Here is a 17,645-nt window from a genome sequence, read left to right on the forward strand (position 1 = left end):
GGTGAAGTTTTACATTCTGTGTGTTATCGGCGGGTCACAGAGAAACTAGGAGAAACACTAGCACTTCAGGCCTCGCTAGAGAGGCCATAAATGACGCGCTTCAGCTTATTTTTTCTTTGCCCATAAAAGCACGACTGTGGAGCAGACGCACACAGCTGGCGTGCCAAAGGCAAGCCCGTCTGCGTCCAGGGGCCAGGACCCCTGCCGCCCCCCCCCCCAACTAAAAATTGTATCACTTATTCAGCCAAAAAGGTGCATAACCTGCAGGTTATTGTAGAGCACAGCTGCATGCACACCTGCTCTTGACTCGACAGATCCAAGCTTTTATTGTACAACCTGCTCCTTCCATTTTCAGCCTACCTTCCTCAGTCTAAAAGAAATAAAGAGGACACATTACGCCTCTTTCTTATGAACTATAGGTCATTGGCCTGCCACAAAAAGGACATTTGTTCCCTAACACAGGACAATAGTCCTCATATCTTGTTTCTGACAGGTAGCTGGCTACACAAAGGCTTTGAACCAGATGTGGTCCAGGGCCTTCCTTCAGTATATCACATTATTCGGCAAGATAGAGTAAACAAAGGAGGCGAGGCATCACCACCATTCTCAAAGACAGTTTGAATGTCGTTTTCACCCCCTCCACCCTCCTTGAATGGGAAAGTCTCTCTTTTGTTATCTTCCTTAACCCTACTTTTACCTTCTCTGGAGTTCTTCCCTAGAGGCCTCCTGGTCCTACTCAACACACTTTCAGAGGCAGTTGCTGACTTGGCCTTAAACAAGATCATCTTTACTCTACTAGGAGATTTCAACATTCATGACAAGGATAGCATAGCCAGGGCAGCCAATCGTCTCTTCCAAGACCATACTTGTCTACAACTTGAACAAAAGGTCAAGGGTCTCACCCACGACAAAGGATATACCATTGATTTGGTTTTTAGTAATTCACCTGGCCTTCAAGTTCATCAGCTATCGTCTGGTCATTACTTGATCCCTATCATCTTCCACCCCCTTCCTCGCCCTATGCCCCTCCTCTGCCTAAGACAAAGAATCGCTGTTGGTTTAAATTAGCTAAAGATCTTTGGAGTGACAATGTTAGCCAAACTAAGTTGGACATAGGGGATCTCATCTTTGGGGCTAATTCCAGGCTTTTTAACTGGATTAATAATCGCTAGACATAGTCATTCCAGTAAAGACTTGCATGGCCCCACAGAAATCGAAACAGTCACCATGGTTCTCCCCGACCCTGTTACTACTGAAGAAATATTGTAAGAAATTAGAAAGTAAATAGAGGAGGCACTACGACAAAGCAAATAGGCTAGAATACCAGGAAGCAATAAGGCTCTACCACTGCAAGATTAGAAAAGCCCAAGCAACGTATTATTCCACTAAAACGGTGAATTAATCAAACTCATTTAGGGAAATATTCATAATTCTTAAATCATTAGTGGAGGTGAGATCTGACCGCACAAACCTTGAACCCTCAATTGCCTGTTGCAGTGAGTTAGCCTCTTTCATCTCTAAAAAAATCATAGACATGTATTCGTCATTTCCAAGCAACTTAAGGAATTTGTGCCCCATGCAGGTTCCTCCCCACTAATTTGTCAAAACTCTGGGCCTTTCCCCGATCTCTCACAATCAAATTTTACCTTACTGAGCCAAGTGAAGTCAGGATCTTCACTTGACCCGGCCTCCCTCCATAACCTAGCACAATACCCAGAGATAATTTTTCAAGTTCTATTAGAACTACTGACCCGGTCATTTTCCTCTGGCATAGTTCCCCAACAATGGAAATCGCAGTGGTAAAACCCCTGCTGAAAAAAACAAAACTTGACCCCTCATGTCTGGGAAACTACAGGTCCATCTCCTCGTCGCCAAGTATATCCAAACTTCTCCATGTATTTTCAGAATCGATCTATCTTCTTCACTACAGTCAAAAGGCATTTAGACTGCTAGCCGCAACTGAAGACCTCAGACAACTTCTTGATCAGGACGGCTCAGCAGCGATTATTCTCCTGGACCTCATTGCGGCCTTTAACACAGTGGACAATACAACACTTGTCACAAGGCTCATGGAGGTAGGGATAGGTGACTGTGCGCTGAACTGGCTCAAGTCCTTCCTCTAAGGCAGAACATTTCAGGTGTGGGACCAAGCATATTTCTCTGATACCTTGTCGCTGAAATGTGAAGTACCCCAGAGTTCCACATTAAGTCTCACTCTTTTTAATCTTTACTTGCTCCCTTTAGCAAAGCAAGTTCAGTCTTTTGGCTTGACTATAGTTTTGTATGCTGACGATACACATTTAGTTGTATCTATCACTCGAGAACAAGGCTCTAACTGTAACCAACTTGTCCCCTGCCTTAAAGATATGGCCTACTGGATGGCCAACTGCTCACTCAAACTGAACAGGGACAAAACAGAGCTTATGTTGTTAGGAAAACAATAAGCCAAGAGGAAGCCTCTACCCTGACCGGAATGCTAGGAGCCACTCCATGCGCGTAAAACAAAATAAAAGGTCTGGGTATCTGGTTACGCAACAGGCGTTCAATGAAATACAGGAAAACTCACGAGCTGCAAAATATTTCGGTATCCTTAGACTTCTAAGGAAATTGTTAGATCTTCTGTCCCCACCCCCGGGTACAGAGACTCATTATCCAAGCCCTGATTATCTCTCAGCTGGATTACGGGAATTCCCTATATTTAAGGTCCCCATGCTATGTCAAGAAAAGGCTACAAACTATTCAAAATGCAGTTGCCTGTTTCCTCCTCAAAATCCCACGCACCTCCTATCCACTAAGAGGGCCTTGGTAGACCTTCATTGGTTAACCATGAAGCAACGAGTCCAATTTCAATTTCTGTGAATTACTTTCAGGGCCCTTCACAGGAAAGGGCCTCAAATTATTCATGCCATTGTCGAACCAAATAACCCTGGCAGATCTTTAAGGTCCACAGCTTCCTCTCTCGCAAGGACACCCAGAATTCGTAGATGTAGATGATTGGTCGCTCCTGGCATCTACACTCTGTAACTCCCTGCCACTCAAACAGCGGCAACTAGATTCCGAACTTGTCTTCAGCAAAGCTCTGAAGGCATGGCTATTTTCTAATCTTTTCTCCCTGAGCTCCTAGCCAGGCTGATCTTTTTGACCTGCTGGTTTGAATCAACACTGGGAAGACTCCAGGTAGCCATGTGCTATACAATTCGACTAGATGAGATTAGATAGCTTTTAAAATGAGAGCAGACATGCCACTAGCAGGTGACCCTAATCCTAGCCTTAAAAAGTTTCCGCACTATCAGTGTTTACAATACCAGTTTTACTTTCCCACTCTGGAAGTAAGATCATAGGCAGCAATATCCTCCCAGCATCACCTTGCGTGTAAAAATACACTTCTGTTGAGGAAAGCCCTGTAGCTAAGGAGCTCTCACTTTTCTGCCAATCCATCACCATTAATGAGTGGGGCAAGTCAACTTTACAGGGATTCAGCCATGCAGCCATGAATTCTGCCCATTTAGTCCCCCTGGATTTTTGCTTATGGCTGTCCTATTAATGGAGGTCTACTGCGTATGAGTCTCATTGTCAGAGTCTCACTGATAATAACTTCACAGTAATTGGTCTGAGCATATTTACAACCAGTGTCTGCCTTTTATCGTAAGGCCACTGCAACACAGCTAGGGAAAGGGGTAATGGGCTGGTTACACATGAAGACACTGTGTGTGTGGGCTGCACGCATGAGACTACTGTCATGCGCAGCCCATTAGTTTCACCCAGGTAGCCTGGAGCAGAAAGAACTCTGGAAGACTATGTGTTGACCTACGGTAGGCCTTATAATATTAGTGATAAGTCATAGATAGATAAGTAAGGTTTGATGGAAATCTGAAGAACTGAGGTAAAACATATATGCCAAGTTTGTTTTGGAGGATCCCAACAAACTTAAATTAACATATTATTCCAGGAGAGAGAACAAAGGCCTCCCCAAACACAAGGAGCAATTATTAGAAATTATCAGTGATTGGCTCAGTTCCTGGAAAGGAAAAAGTGAAGAGGAAAATTTAAATCTGGTAATTACAATGTCACACTGCTCCTGGGCAGGGACAGCCCAGGCCCACTGATAAAGGTGGAAGCCCCGATATGCGGCAAACCTAGGGACAGAGCGGAGGCCCCCATAGGAATCCTTTCCAAAGAAAACTTGACGGCGTTGTCACCAAAAACATTTCCATCTTCCATGATGCATATATGTGTAATTTAATGCATAGAGTGAGAGTGTGTGAAAGTGTGTGTGTGTGTGTCTGTCTGTGTCTGTCTGTGTGTGTCTGTGTGTGTCTGTGTGTGTGAGTGTGCGAGTGTGAGTGTGTGTGTGTGCGTGTGTGTGTGCGTGTGTGTGTGTACACAACTGTGGGCCTACTACTTACAAGCCACTAGTAAAAATGACAAATACATAATTAGGTTATGTTTATCCTTGTGAGACATGCTTCTTGCAGGAGAGCAGTCGCGGGTAAGCATAGCAATGTAAGCTGCATCAAATTCACGTTCAATTGTGTGGAAAGGACTCTGCTCGGGTGCGTGGCCAGGGAGGCAATGGAGTAAGACGTGCTTCTCTCGCTCTCCGTCCTCCTGCGGCCCATCGACCAATTTCCTACTGCTAAGGGGCACCAGTTGTTGATTACGGGGGCTCCTGGTGTCAACTGGCACCAGGTAACAGCAATTGGAGCCCGCTGCAACCCGAACAATGGTGACCAGTGCAGCCAGATCCCTGGAGATGATGCACGGAGGGTGCCATTTTTTCTCCAGAGGCCGCCACGCCTCCACCGCGCTACAACGCAGAGGAAAGCCTGCATCACGCTGCGTGTGGTGCGGGGACACCTATGCTGAGCCCCGGGGGCCTCCAACTTTGTAGTGGGGCGGCCCCTGCTGCTACTGCAATTTTCCCGAAACCAACAGACATTGGGGGAGCCAGTGAGCCCGCCGCACAAATCAGGACTGCACCCCCAGCACTTGCCATCAAAGCTAGGGGCGATTGCGACCTTCAAGGGCCTGGGGGCCTGAGGTAACGGGTTTTTAGGAACCCGGTGGTGCCAGGGGATAACACCCGAAGACCTCTGAGTTCTCCCTGTTCCGGACCACAGAAACACAAAGTCTTCTAGCTGAAGTCAGATCGAGTTTTATTGGCAGCTACCAAGTAACATGTGTCCTAGAAACACGACAACCCGGGGCGTGTATTTCTCAGGAGACTGTTCGTTTTTACAGAACCAGCTTTCTCCTTATATACAGAAATAATAGCTGCAGGCATGAATTCTTAAGTTTACGATATGGTTATACACATATTTCTACAATAATACAAAGAGCGAAGTCATGTAGGCCAACCCATATTTTAGACGTCCAGTTCGTGATAGATTACCCGGCAAGGCCCGGAACTCCCATCAGATATCGATGAAACCTCAATAAAGCAGGGCACCTCCTAGTCATAAAACTGGCCATAAACAAGGAACATGGACAGGAGTGTGTGTGATGAAAACATGTTCTGTACGTAGTGAATGGTTTGTGGCATGTTATGTATTGATGCTATCTTATTTGGCCACTGGGTGAGGAGCTGCCCAAACAGGTTTGGCTGGAGGCAATGGAGTCAGTTGGGACAGGTCAGGGGGGAGTCAGAGAAGGTGGACGTGTCCTTTTAGATCAAGCTCGACCTTACTCAATTGACTTATCATGAGGGCAAGACGCAAGATGGATGCCGTTTTACAAAATGGAGTCTAAGGGGTCGGAACGGAAACTATGGTTTAGGGGGGTTGGCATCCCTCAATCATGACGCAAATGCATAGGGATGATGTCCTAATCATTATCGGTCCGTCGACACCAAATTCGTCCTGGTACGTTGATATTTTGTGGCACGGGTATTGGATCTCGATACCGCAATAACAGCAGGGTCCAGAATTTCAGAACCACAGACCCTCCTTTTGCCCTTATATAAGGCAATAACTCATGTTAATCTGAGTCCAAATCGGTATGAAGGTATTCGTGGAGATGCTGCTGTAGCATCATTCTGTTGCTCAGTTCATCCCTGGACACAGGCTTCCTTACACATGGGGTAGCGCAGAGGCCACATAGTGCAGGAGCACACTGTACACACAGGCAGAACATAAACAGAAGCGCTAAGATCATTCCAACGAAGATCAGTGTTTTCCATCCCCAGGCAGTGATTAGTTCCCAGAACCACCCTAGCAGGGACCAATCCCCTTTTTCTACGTGAAGGGAACCAGATATTTCGTGTAGCTTAGAGATGGCCTGGTACACTGTCGGTGCATTATCAGGGATGAAAATGCAGCAACTGGATTGGATCACTCTACATACACCACCACGGTCTGCAAGTATGATATCTAGGGCAACCCGGTTCTGAAGGGTCATAAGTCGATCCGACTGAAGCTCAGATGTTAAGTTGCCGAGGGCTCCGGCCGTCTCGGTCACGGCGGATTCAACTATCCTCGATAACTGGCGAATGTTCCTGCTGTTCACCATAGGCCCCCAAAATGGCAGAAAACCCTTTGCGAAGTCGGCTAATTCCTGACCCGCAGTTTCGTCTTTACTCACGACACCCCTAGCTGTTCTGGTCCGATGGTAATCTGCCCTGGCCGTATAGGTGGGTGGCAGCAGAAATGAGATAAAACACGTGCCCGAGAAGTCAGGGGGCAACCATGTATAGGCTTGGTCATGGCAGACAAAATATGTACCTTTAGCTGCCAAGAATAGAGGGGAAGTTCGGGAAGCGAATACATATGTTTCCGTGCATATGCTCTTTCCCAATTGTGCTTTGGGATCCCTGCCGATACCTTGCAGACATAAGTGACCTCGGTGTGGCACTATCCAAACTGGGCGGGATTTCTTTGCTGTCTGGCCCTTACTCAAGGAAACTCCATATTTGGTTACGTTCCAGCGACTGTATGGAGTGAGTTCATCTTTGGGAATCACTCGATATGTGTCAATATCCCTACTCATATTTCTTATCCCTGCCACTAGTGCCTTGTTGCTGGAATCGCTCTCAGTGGAACGGGGCGGGTATGGTTCTAGGGCGAACAGGAACATCGTCTGAAAAGCCCACAGAGTACCATAATAACTGAATGGCAGGATGAAGTATGGGATACCCTTATCAGTTGTGTGCGGCATGAGTCCGCATATCCAACAGTTCGATGTGTTCATTATGGACTGGTGTTGGTGTAGGAGTTGGATGAATGAGTTATTTATAAATTCGAGTCTTCTGGCAGACTCGTGTTCAGGTAGAGGGTGAAAGGAGTGTGGAGAGATAGTAGGAGGAGGTGTTGGCCGAGTGTCATTTGCAAAGGTAACTTGAAATGTGAATAGAGTATAGCCAATCAAGAACATCGTTATGCTGCACAACATTAAAATACATATTATCAAAAACCTTTTTCTGGCCAGTACTGTGCATAATTGTCTTTCAAAGTTTGTGAATCTGGCAGGTCTCTCAACCCTCGGAAACCCCATCCTCTAGTTGCTGCCCGCGGTGGTAGATTGATTCTGCCAGGGAATGCGCTCTGTTCAGTCCGGGGTAACTCCCTTGGACCAACCAGAACCGTAGACCTAAACGTCCCCAGCTGCACTCCCCAGACTTCAACCGCGACCCTAGCAGCAGAACCGGATGGCGGTTCGAAAACCAAAAATGAGCAAGTTCCCTGGGCGAGAGAGCTGGAAAATCAAAAATAGTTCTTGGGGGGTCGCATTAATTTGCTCTTGTTTTTCTTTCTTTCTTTATTAGTCTCTTTGTCTCGACCTTAGATTATATCGTTGTTTCCCAGGTACGGTGTGGTCTTCAAACAATGTCTCAGGTTCTGTAGTGTCCAACTGCATTGACGGCGGCACAAGTCCTTGTAAAATATAATCACTCTCCTTTCCGGTACCAGTTCCTTTCAAACGTGCATCGCTGAAAGGGATGAAGCGAGGTATGGACTCTGTCTCGGAGTCGGCAATTCCTTCCTTGACCCACCGGTCGTAGGGAAGGGGCAGAGGGACCCGTTTACAATGGGTCCCGTGGATCCAGTTCTTCTTTCCTTCCACCCGTACAGCCGATCTCGTGGAAAGAAGGACAAGGTATGGTCCGGTCCACCTGGGCTGTTCGTTGTTCGTGCGCTGAAAATTCTGCACCAGCACCCAAGTGCCGGGTTCAATGGAGTGACCTGGATCATCAGAGGCTGGCGGAGAGGAACTGTGAACCTGTTGGTGTAAAATACGCAATTTAGTTGTTAATTCGCACAAATAGTCAAGCAGTACGGGGTGCTCTATTTCGCTGAGTTTCCTTGGCCTGGGCACGCCCCAGGCGTTGGCTGGGCGGCCAAACACTATTTCATGGGGGCTAAGTCCTAATCTGGAATGGACGGTCATTCTGGTCGACAGGAGTGCTAGAGGCAAGGCGTCAGGCCATTTAAGACCTGTACTGGCTTGGATCTTGGCTAATTTGAGTTTTAACGTGCCATTGTAGCACTCCACTAATCCAGCTGATTGGGGGTGATTTGCAGCGTGGAATTTCTGGTGTATGCCTAGACACTCACACACTCTCCTCATCACACGTCCCACGAATTCACTTCCATTATCACTCCAAACGATTCTAGGCATACCGAATCTAGGGAAGAATTCCTTGACAAGGGCTTTGGCAGTTGACAAGGCGGTGTTGTCCTTAAGGGGGTACGCTTCCACCCACCTGGAGAAAGCGCAAACAACAACGAGCACATACTTCAGATTGTTGCACCTCTCCATGTGGATGAAATCGAGCTGCAAAACCTCGAACAGATACGTTGGAGGCGCAAAATGACCAGCTGGAGTTGGGGTTCCCCTACCGGGATTGTGCTTCAAACATACCATACAGTTTCTGACCACATTCTCTGCACATTTTGGGATATTACTGTTCTGCCATACTGGGGCCTATAGTTTACAGATTCCTTTCGTACTGATGTGTGCAATTCCATGGGCCATTGTTACTACTGCAAGTACATATGCGTTAGGTAATAGCCATCGCTGGTGTTCCGACAATTCGACCCAACAACCATTCGCATCTAATCTACCCTTGTTTTCTCTCCATTCATTCACCTCTTTCTCAGTGGCCTCAGCTTGTATAGTTTTCACGCTTTCAATGGTGTCCTCACACATCCCCACATCAGTAATCCATCTAGCAGGACCTACAACATACATCCGACTCATTGTGTTCCTTGCAGTCTCTTTCGCAACCTCGTCTGCAAATGCATTCCCGCAGCCAACATCGTCTTGAATTTTTCTGTGGGCACTGCATTTTACAATTGCAACTTGTAGTGGCAACGTCAGTGACTCGAGGAGCTCATTAACTAGCTGACCATGTTGTATCTTTGCACCATGCGACGTCAGGAACCCACGTTCACGCCACAATCTCCCAAAACTGTGAGCCACGCCAAAGGCGTATTGGCTGTCAGTGTACACGTTCACTCGCTTTCCTTTCGCCAACACACATGCTCTTGTAAGCGCAATTAGCTCCGCGGCTTGTGCGGAATTGTGGGAAATGCGCGCGGTCTCTATGATGGTGTGTAATGTCGTTACGGCATATGCTGCAGTCGTATCACCATTCGGCAACTTGAAACATGAACCATCGACCCATAAAGCATCATTGCATTCAGGAAGGGGAGTGTCCTGTAAGTCTACTCTCCCTTTGGTCTCTTCTTCTGTCCTAAAGCAGCAGTCATGTTTTTCAACCTCGTCTGTTTTTGCCGAGATGGGTAGTAGCGTAGCGGGGTTGAGTGTATCACACCTCTTTATGTGAATGTGACTCGCTAACAGTGTTAGTTCGTAACTGGATAGTCGAGCGCTAGTAAGATGTTGTGTCTTCGACCTGTTTAGCAAAATGTCTACTGCATGTGGGACCATAACGATCAGAGTATTATTCATGACTAACCCAGCGGACTGTCGAATGCAGACAGCCGCTGCGGCGGTGGCCCTCAGACAACTTGGTAGTGCCTTAGCCACAGGATCTAGAGTTGCCGAAAAATACGCGCATGGGCGCTGTTTATCCCCAAAGTATTGTGTTAGGACTGATAATGCACAACCTTCCTTCTCATGGACATATAATGTAAAAGGCTTACTGTAATTGGGGTTTCCCAACACAGGAGCCGAGCACAATGCATCACGCAACTCATGGAAACTTGTTTGACAATCTTCAGACCAGGGCATAGGATTGGGTGTGTCTTTACAGAGTAGTGCCAGCAAGGGTTTAGCCAGTAGTGAGAAATTCGGTATCCATTGTCTACAGTATGATGTAATGCCCAAGAAAGCCCGAACCTCTCTCTGTGTCCTTGGGGCACTCAGCTCTGCAATTGCCTGTATTCTTTCTGGTGTCAGTCTCCTTCCCTCCTTCGATAAGATGTGACCTAAGTAGGTTACTTCTTGTCGACAAAATTGCAGTTTTGAGAGAGAGACTTTGTGCTTCATGTCACATAAGTGACGCAATAATGACAATGTAGCTCGCTTGCAAATTTCTTCAGTGTCTGCAGCGATCAGCAGATCGTCGACATACTGAATCATAGTTGACCCATCAGGCAGAACAATTGTGTCTAGTTGTGTTTTCAGGGCCTGACTGAATATTGATGGGCTTTCGCAGTAGCCTTGAGGAGCGCACTTGAAGCGGAAACTTCGTCCTCCTAAATTGAAACCAAAAATATCTCTACTCTCCTCAGCAATCGGGATGCTGAAGAAAGCGTTCTTCAGGTCAATCACCGAAAACCAAGTTGCTGAAGCTGGAACCATTGTCAATAAGGCAGTAATGTCGGGGACAACTGGAAACTGTGGAATAACCACCTTATTCACTTCTCTGAGGTCAATGACAAACCTGTACACAGGGGGCTGTGAAGGATCGGTTCGCTTTAAGACAGGCAAAACTGGACTGTTACAAACATTGCCTGTTGTTTCTTCGATGACATCTTTCTCGATCAGATCATAAATAATCGTCAACAACGCCTTTTCGCATTCGCTAGATATTTTGTATTGGGGAATACGTGGCAACCTAACGTTGGCTTTCAATGTTATGACATACGGTGCTATCTCCAAACGGCCTACATCATTGGAACCATTAGCCCAGAGTATATCCGGAAGAGATGACAATTCAGTTGGAATATTTTCCTTTGACAAATACATTTGAGAAATGACTTTCAAGGTAAGTTGTACTCCCAAGGGAGAACAGTACAAAGTTGCATATAACCTCTTTAGTAAATCCAAACCTAACAAATTTTCACCGCAACCTGTTGTAAGGATGAGGGGTGCTTCTAATTCGCAAGGGCCAACAGCAAGGGACATGGGACTAGAGATTGGGTTTCTAACAGGGGCGCCAGAGAAACCTACTGAAACATTCATTTCGCCAGACAAAGGTGCGCCAGGAAGTTTCGAGTGCATAATAGAACTTTTTGTAGCACCAGTATCCAGCAGAAATGGCTCTGACACTCCTGAAGTAATCACCTCGACATAAGGTCCATTCTGATCTACTGGAACTGAAACGACTCCCTCTCTTTGTCCATGGCTGTCCTAGCAATTATTGTCCTCATTCTCGTTTTCGGTGTAATAGTCGTCAGCATAGTACTGAGCTGACCTAGACGATGCATTATTCTGTTGGTCAAAGCTGTTCATGGAATTCTGAGGCGGAAAAGAAGTTGGATTCTGGGGGAAATTTCCACGGCCCCTACCCCTAGGAGCATGTTGAACACCTCTACCCCTTATACTTGAAACACCGTTTAAACGTCGCGCAAGAGCCGGACAATTACCTTTAAAGTGACCCTCTTCCTTGCAATATGCGCATTGATTCGGGCCATACGGAATACGCTGATGGGAAAACTCGTTTCCTTGCGCGTTTCTCGAATACTGCTGTGGTTGTTGATAATTAGGCTGACTAGCCGTATGAGGCGGATAGGCCTGCTGGAGAAGAACTTTAGTTTTTAAATCTTTCGTTTTTTTGTCTATTTTATCTAGCTCGTCTTTGCGCCTATTTTCATAGTACTGGGCTGTAGCTAAAATCTGTGCTGACGTAGAGACAGCCCAAGCACTCTCTGAATCTTTCAGCTTATTACACAGTTCAGGAAGCAGATTATGTACAAATGTGTCTACAAACAGTCTTTGACCACCCTCGGTAGCCATATCCTGACCACTATGATCTGTGAAAGTCTCCTCAAATCTCGTGAAAAAGTCAGACACATTCTCATCTTTCTTCTGCTTGCACGCAGACAGCTTGTCCCAATTTACGCGTAATTCAGGCATTAATGTTTTCATGTACGCGATAATCCTGCCAGGAAGTTCGGCTATCAACGGCTCAGGTTTAGAACCACCGATTTGTCTAGCATCTATACCTGCAATATTAGCCCATGAGTCACCTAGTTCTTGATCATGATCCGTATGACGAATTTTACTCCATAAAGGATGTGGAACAACATTCCCAAACAACATGTCTACATCCGCTAAATTCATTATACATGAGCTGGCAGTCTGCGATAACTCCTTATAATACCCAGTCGGGTTTTTACGGGGATCGGGTAATGTCTGCTTGAGTGCTAAAACTTCGGATCTTTTCCAGGGGACATGTACCCACACACGCTGGAAATGTGGCAGAATTGGTGGGTTTACATTCGCATCACCTTCCCTCCAAACCGGAGGAACCTCTCTCATGGGGTACTGTCTTGCTTTTTTCCTACCTGATACGTCGTCTTCGTACAATGATCTAGAAGTATTCCCCTTACTCCTATAAGAAAACAATAAATCTATCGCTTTCTCAACATCGGCACCTATAATCATACCTTCATGGAACTTAAAACGCGTACGCCATAGTTCGTTCATTTTGCGTTTGGGATCATTTGTCTCCAAATCTTCACACAGATGTACACACATCTCTTCGAATACGTATCTCTGAGTGGGTGCATCCCATTGACGGAAAACTTCCAACACAGACTGAACATCATATCTAACAGTGTCCGTAATCCATTGGCGTGCTAGCTCATTTAGCACTTCTCTTTCCTCGTAATCAGGCAGCTGACTACGTAACTGTCTACGTTCCGTTTTAGCGGTCGTTCTAGGCGACCCAAAGAAAGGCGAAAACAGACCAGTGACAGTACTTGCCATTCTCTGACTAATAGAAGGAGAAGCTTGCTGAGGTGCAGATGCGTCAGAAAAGACAGGCTGATGCAAAGAAGAAGTCGAAGCAATAGCAGAGGAAGTTGAAGCAGTGGCAGACGTAGTATCATAGGGAACAGTTGGAGCGGTAGGCAAAGTCGTAGAAGTAGATGGAGTATGTAGCAGAGGCGGCGGCCCTTGAGAAGGCTGCGCCGGAGAAGTAGGAACCAGCTGAAGAGTAGCTGGCGTTTGTGCAAGAGCTGTGTTTCGTGCGCGGTATAATAAAACGCTTTGGTGTTGCGGTAGCGTCTAACGCATACGGTGGCGGTGAGCTTAATAAGTGGGACATTAATGGATCTTTCTCGGATGTTTCCTCTTGACCTTGTCCCTTATGTGGTAACATTGGGTAGCATTTATCTACTGCTAGTTTCTTGCTCCTAAGCATTTGTTCGCTCTCTTGCTCTTCCTCGTTATCCCTGTATGCGACGGCAGCTTGCACCATCGACATACCTCTTTTATTCCTTTTTGCTAATTTTATTTCTTCCTGTTTGGCTTCTTTGCGCCACAAGCGAAAAGAGTCAAACATCGCCGGCCGGGCTTTTTTCTTGAACAATTTGACCTCGAGGTTATCTAATATTTCTGAGTCAAAACTACCATATTGGGGCCATTTTAAAACACCATCCTTGCGGGTGTATTTTATCCACACTTCATTATATGTTATAGGACCTACGCCGTGTTTTATATATAACTCATATGTTGGAGTTCCAATCGGAGGAACCTGACAAGAATCCTCTAATCGGGAGTCCTTACTACAACCAAGACAAAACAAGTTTCCAAATCTGCTAAAACAAGGCATCTTTGCTCACTAGTTTAGCTTCAAACTTCAAAGGATTATCAATTACGATATTTCTCGCGAATACACGAGTCCTTCGGCTTTGGGGCTTGCAAGTACCAAATCAAAACGTATCTCAAGGATACCAAAAACTAAGGATCAAACTAAGGACTTGGAGACGCTCCACTTATACTTAACTGAAGTATTTGAAGATCGATGACGTCACTAGAAGACTCGTCTATCGTTTCGCTCTACCAAGGATCACTGGGACCAAAACAGGGCGATAGTCAGGGCAGCAGTCCCTCGTAGCCGTCGGGACGCGGGGAACCTCGCAGCAAAGACCTTCGGAACCACGTCGACATACAGGGGTCGCTGAAGTGGCTGGCCGTCCTCTGGAACTTTCACACGAAGCTCCTCACGAACATCTGGCTTGGACTGTCGCCGCTTGATACCGTCCCGAGTTGGGCGCCAACTGAGGTAACGGGTTTTTAGGAACCCGGTGGTGCCAGGGGATAACACCCGAAGACCTCTGAGTTCTCCCTGTTCCGGACCACAGAAACACGGAGTCTTCTAGCTGAAGTCAGAGATCGAGTTTTATTGGCAGCTACCAAGTAACATGTGTCCTAGAAACACGACAACCCGGGGCGTGTATTTCTCAGGAGACTGTTCGTTTTTACAGAACCAGCTTTCTCCTTATATACAGAAATAATAGCTGCAGGCATGAATTCTTAAGTTTACGATATGGTTATACACATATTTCTACAATAATACAAAGAGCGAAGTCATGTAGGCCAACCCATATTTTAGACGTCCAGTTCGTGATAGATTACCCGGCCAGGCCCGGAACTCCCATCAGATATCGATGAAACCTCAATAAAGCAGGGCACCTCCTAGTCATAAAACTGGCCATAAACAAGGAACATGGACAGGAGTGTGTGTGATGAAAACATGTTCTGTACGTAGTGAATGGTTTGTGGCATGTTATGTATTGATGCTATCTTATTTGGCCACTGGGTGAGGAGCTGCCCAAACAGGTTTGGCTGGAGGCAATGGAGTCAGTTGGGACAGGTCAGGGGGGAGTCAGAGAAGGTGAACGTGTCCTTTTAGATCAAGCTCGACCTTACTCAATTGACTTATCATGAGGGCAAGACGCACGATGGATGCCGTTTTACAAAATGGAGTCTAAGGGGTCGGAACGGAAACTATGGTTTAGGGGGGTTGGCATCCCTCAATCATGACGCAAATGCATAGGGATGATGTCCTAATCATTATCGGTCCGTCGACACCAAATTCGTCCTGGTACGTTGATATTTTGTGGCACGGGTATTGGATCTCGATACCGGGATAACAGCAGGGTCCAGAATTTCAGAACCACAGGCCACTGATGAAGACAATGAGGGACACCCGACTCGCACCCCACCGGAGCTGCCGCGCTGCCATCACTGCAGGGTCAGTCCAAATGGAGAGCTCCCTGTGAGAGTGAGAACAACTTGCTCTCATCGACGCCACAGGGACCAGACGAGGCAGCTCAGGACTGCACTGATGCAGAGGTCTGGCCTGCAGCCTTGCTGGGTGGCATCGGGGTCGTGAGAGCGGAGTTCCCCCTGTCACCTTCTGGAGTGGAGCTGCGCGACTGCATATCTGGTAGGCGTGGGACAGCAGCTGGGGCCGGCATAGGCCTTAGACCAGGAGCCAGCGCAGGCCAGCTGAACCCAGGGACATTCATACTTAGCCCTGACACATGGCAGGGCACTGACGAGGGGCACTTCGATACTTGGCCCCAATCCACTACGGCACAGGGAGTATGAACAAGCACAGAGGGAAGCAAGAGCCCAGAGGACATAGTGGAGGGCTCCTGGTGGTGAGACTCGGAGGCGGCTCATTGGGGCCTGCGAAGTAGAGCGTCACTAAACACAGACAGCAGTGGGCACAGCTGCAATCACTGACTCGCTCGTTTCCCCTGGACTGAGTGGTCGCTCCCCAGTGTCCTGCTGCGTCACTGGTATCGTTGCTGCCTCGCTTTTTGCCATTCATTGCTGCCTGCTGTGTGCCCGATAGACGCTGCATTTAAACTGCATTTTATCATTTATTTAAAAGCGCCGCTTTGCCATTCATTGCTGCCTTCTGTGCGCGTGATAGACGCTGCATTTAAACTGCACTTTATCATTTATTTAAAGCGCCGCCTTGCTTTTTGCCATTCATTGCTGCCTGCTGTGCGCGTGATAGACGCTGCATTCAAACTGCATTTTATCATTTATTTAAAGAGCCGCTTTTCCTGTTTGCGCGCATTTCCCCCCTCCGCCTCCATCTTGTCGGATTGTTGTTGTTGTTGTTCTGGTCATCCCGAGCCCGCCCCGCCTCCCAGCTGAGACGCCCTCCCACTGACCATATCAGCGCTCCACCATAGTAAAGCGCCGTGACTCGCTCGTTTCCCCTGGACTGAGTGGTCGCTCCCCAGTGTCCTGCTGCGTCACTGGTATCGTTGCTGCCTCGCTTTTTGCCATTCATTGCTGCCTGCTGTGTGCCCGATAGACGCTGCATTTAAACTGCATTTTATCATTTATTTAAAAGCGCCGCTTTGCCATTCATTGCTGCCTTCTGTGCGCGTGATAGACGCTGCATTTAAACTGCACTTTATCATTTATTTAAAGCGCCGCCTTGCTTTTTGCCATTCATTTCTGCCTGCTGTGCGCGTGATAGACGCTGCATTCAAACTACATTTTATCATTTATTTAAAGCGCCGCTTTTCCTGTTTGCGCGCATTTCCCCCCTCCGCCTCCATTTTGTCGGATTGTTGTTGTTGTTGTTCTGGTCATCCCGAGCCCGCCCCGCCTCCCAGCTGAGACGCCCTCGCCCCTCCCCCTCCACCATCCATATATGACAGTTATTCCCGCGCGCAGCGTTCACGCGCAGCGACCGCGCCCAATCCGCGCCGAAGGTGCGCCAAAGGTAAGCCCGTCTACGCCCGTCCGCGCCTGGACCGCGCCCAGCGCCAGACCCCCTGCCCCTCTCGCCGCCCACCCCCCCCGCACTACCTACGATGCCGCCACCCTCCTAGCCCTTAACCCCGGCCGCGCCCCCACCTGCGTCCAAGCCGCTCCTGGACGCACCCATGGACCTTTCTCCTGCTACTCCTGCAAATTCAGCAGCACCGTCACCAACTCCGCTACGACCACAACACAGATTCCCGACCCCAACCACCTAGAATGCATCCTTCTCAACACCCGCTCGGTCCACAGGCACGCCATTGACCTTTGGAACCTACTAGACACCATCTCTCCTGACGTCGCCTTCCTAACGGAAACATGGATGAACGCTTCCTCCGCCCCTGACATCGCCATCGCCATCCCTGATGACTATAAGATCACACGCAAGGACCGCACCGACCATACAGGAGGTGGAATCGCTATCGTCCATAAGAAAACAATCCGCATCTCAACCAGCTCTGATGCCAACCTCGCCAACTCCGAACACCTTCACTTCCAGATCCACATCGACCCCAAGACCACACTCAGAGGCACCCTCCTCTACAGACCACCAGGACCACGCGCAAAATTCAGTGAAGACATCACGGACTTCATCACCCCACACGCGCTCCCCTCCAAAGACTACATCCTTCTGGGAGACCTCAACTTTCACCTTGAAAAGATCAACGACCGCAACACCGCCACCCTCTTAGATAACCTCGACAACCTCGGACTTAAAC

At 47.7% G+C, this 17,645-nt stretch overlaps 1 protein-coding gene across 1 annotated transcript in view; it reads right to left on the reverse strand.

Annotated features, from left to right (window-relative positions):
* The window catches only part of LRCH2 (leucine rich repeats and calponin homology domain containing 2), a 973,671-nt gene that overhangs the window by 378,000 nt on the left and 578,026 nt on the right, over positions 1-17,645 (reverse strand). The gene's annotated exons all lie outside the window — the stretch shown is intronic.

The sequence above is a fragment of the Lissotriton helveticus genome, chromosome 4_1 (genome assembly GCF_964261635.1).
Source record: "Lissotriton helveticus chromosome 4_1, aLisHel1.1, whole genome shotgun sequence".
In the NCBI taxonomy this organism is placed as follows: Eukaryota; Metazoa; Chordata; class Amphibia; order Caudata; family Salamandridae; genus Lissotriton; species Lissotriton helveticus.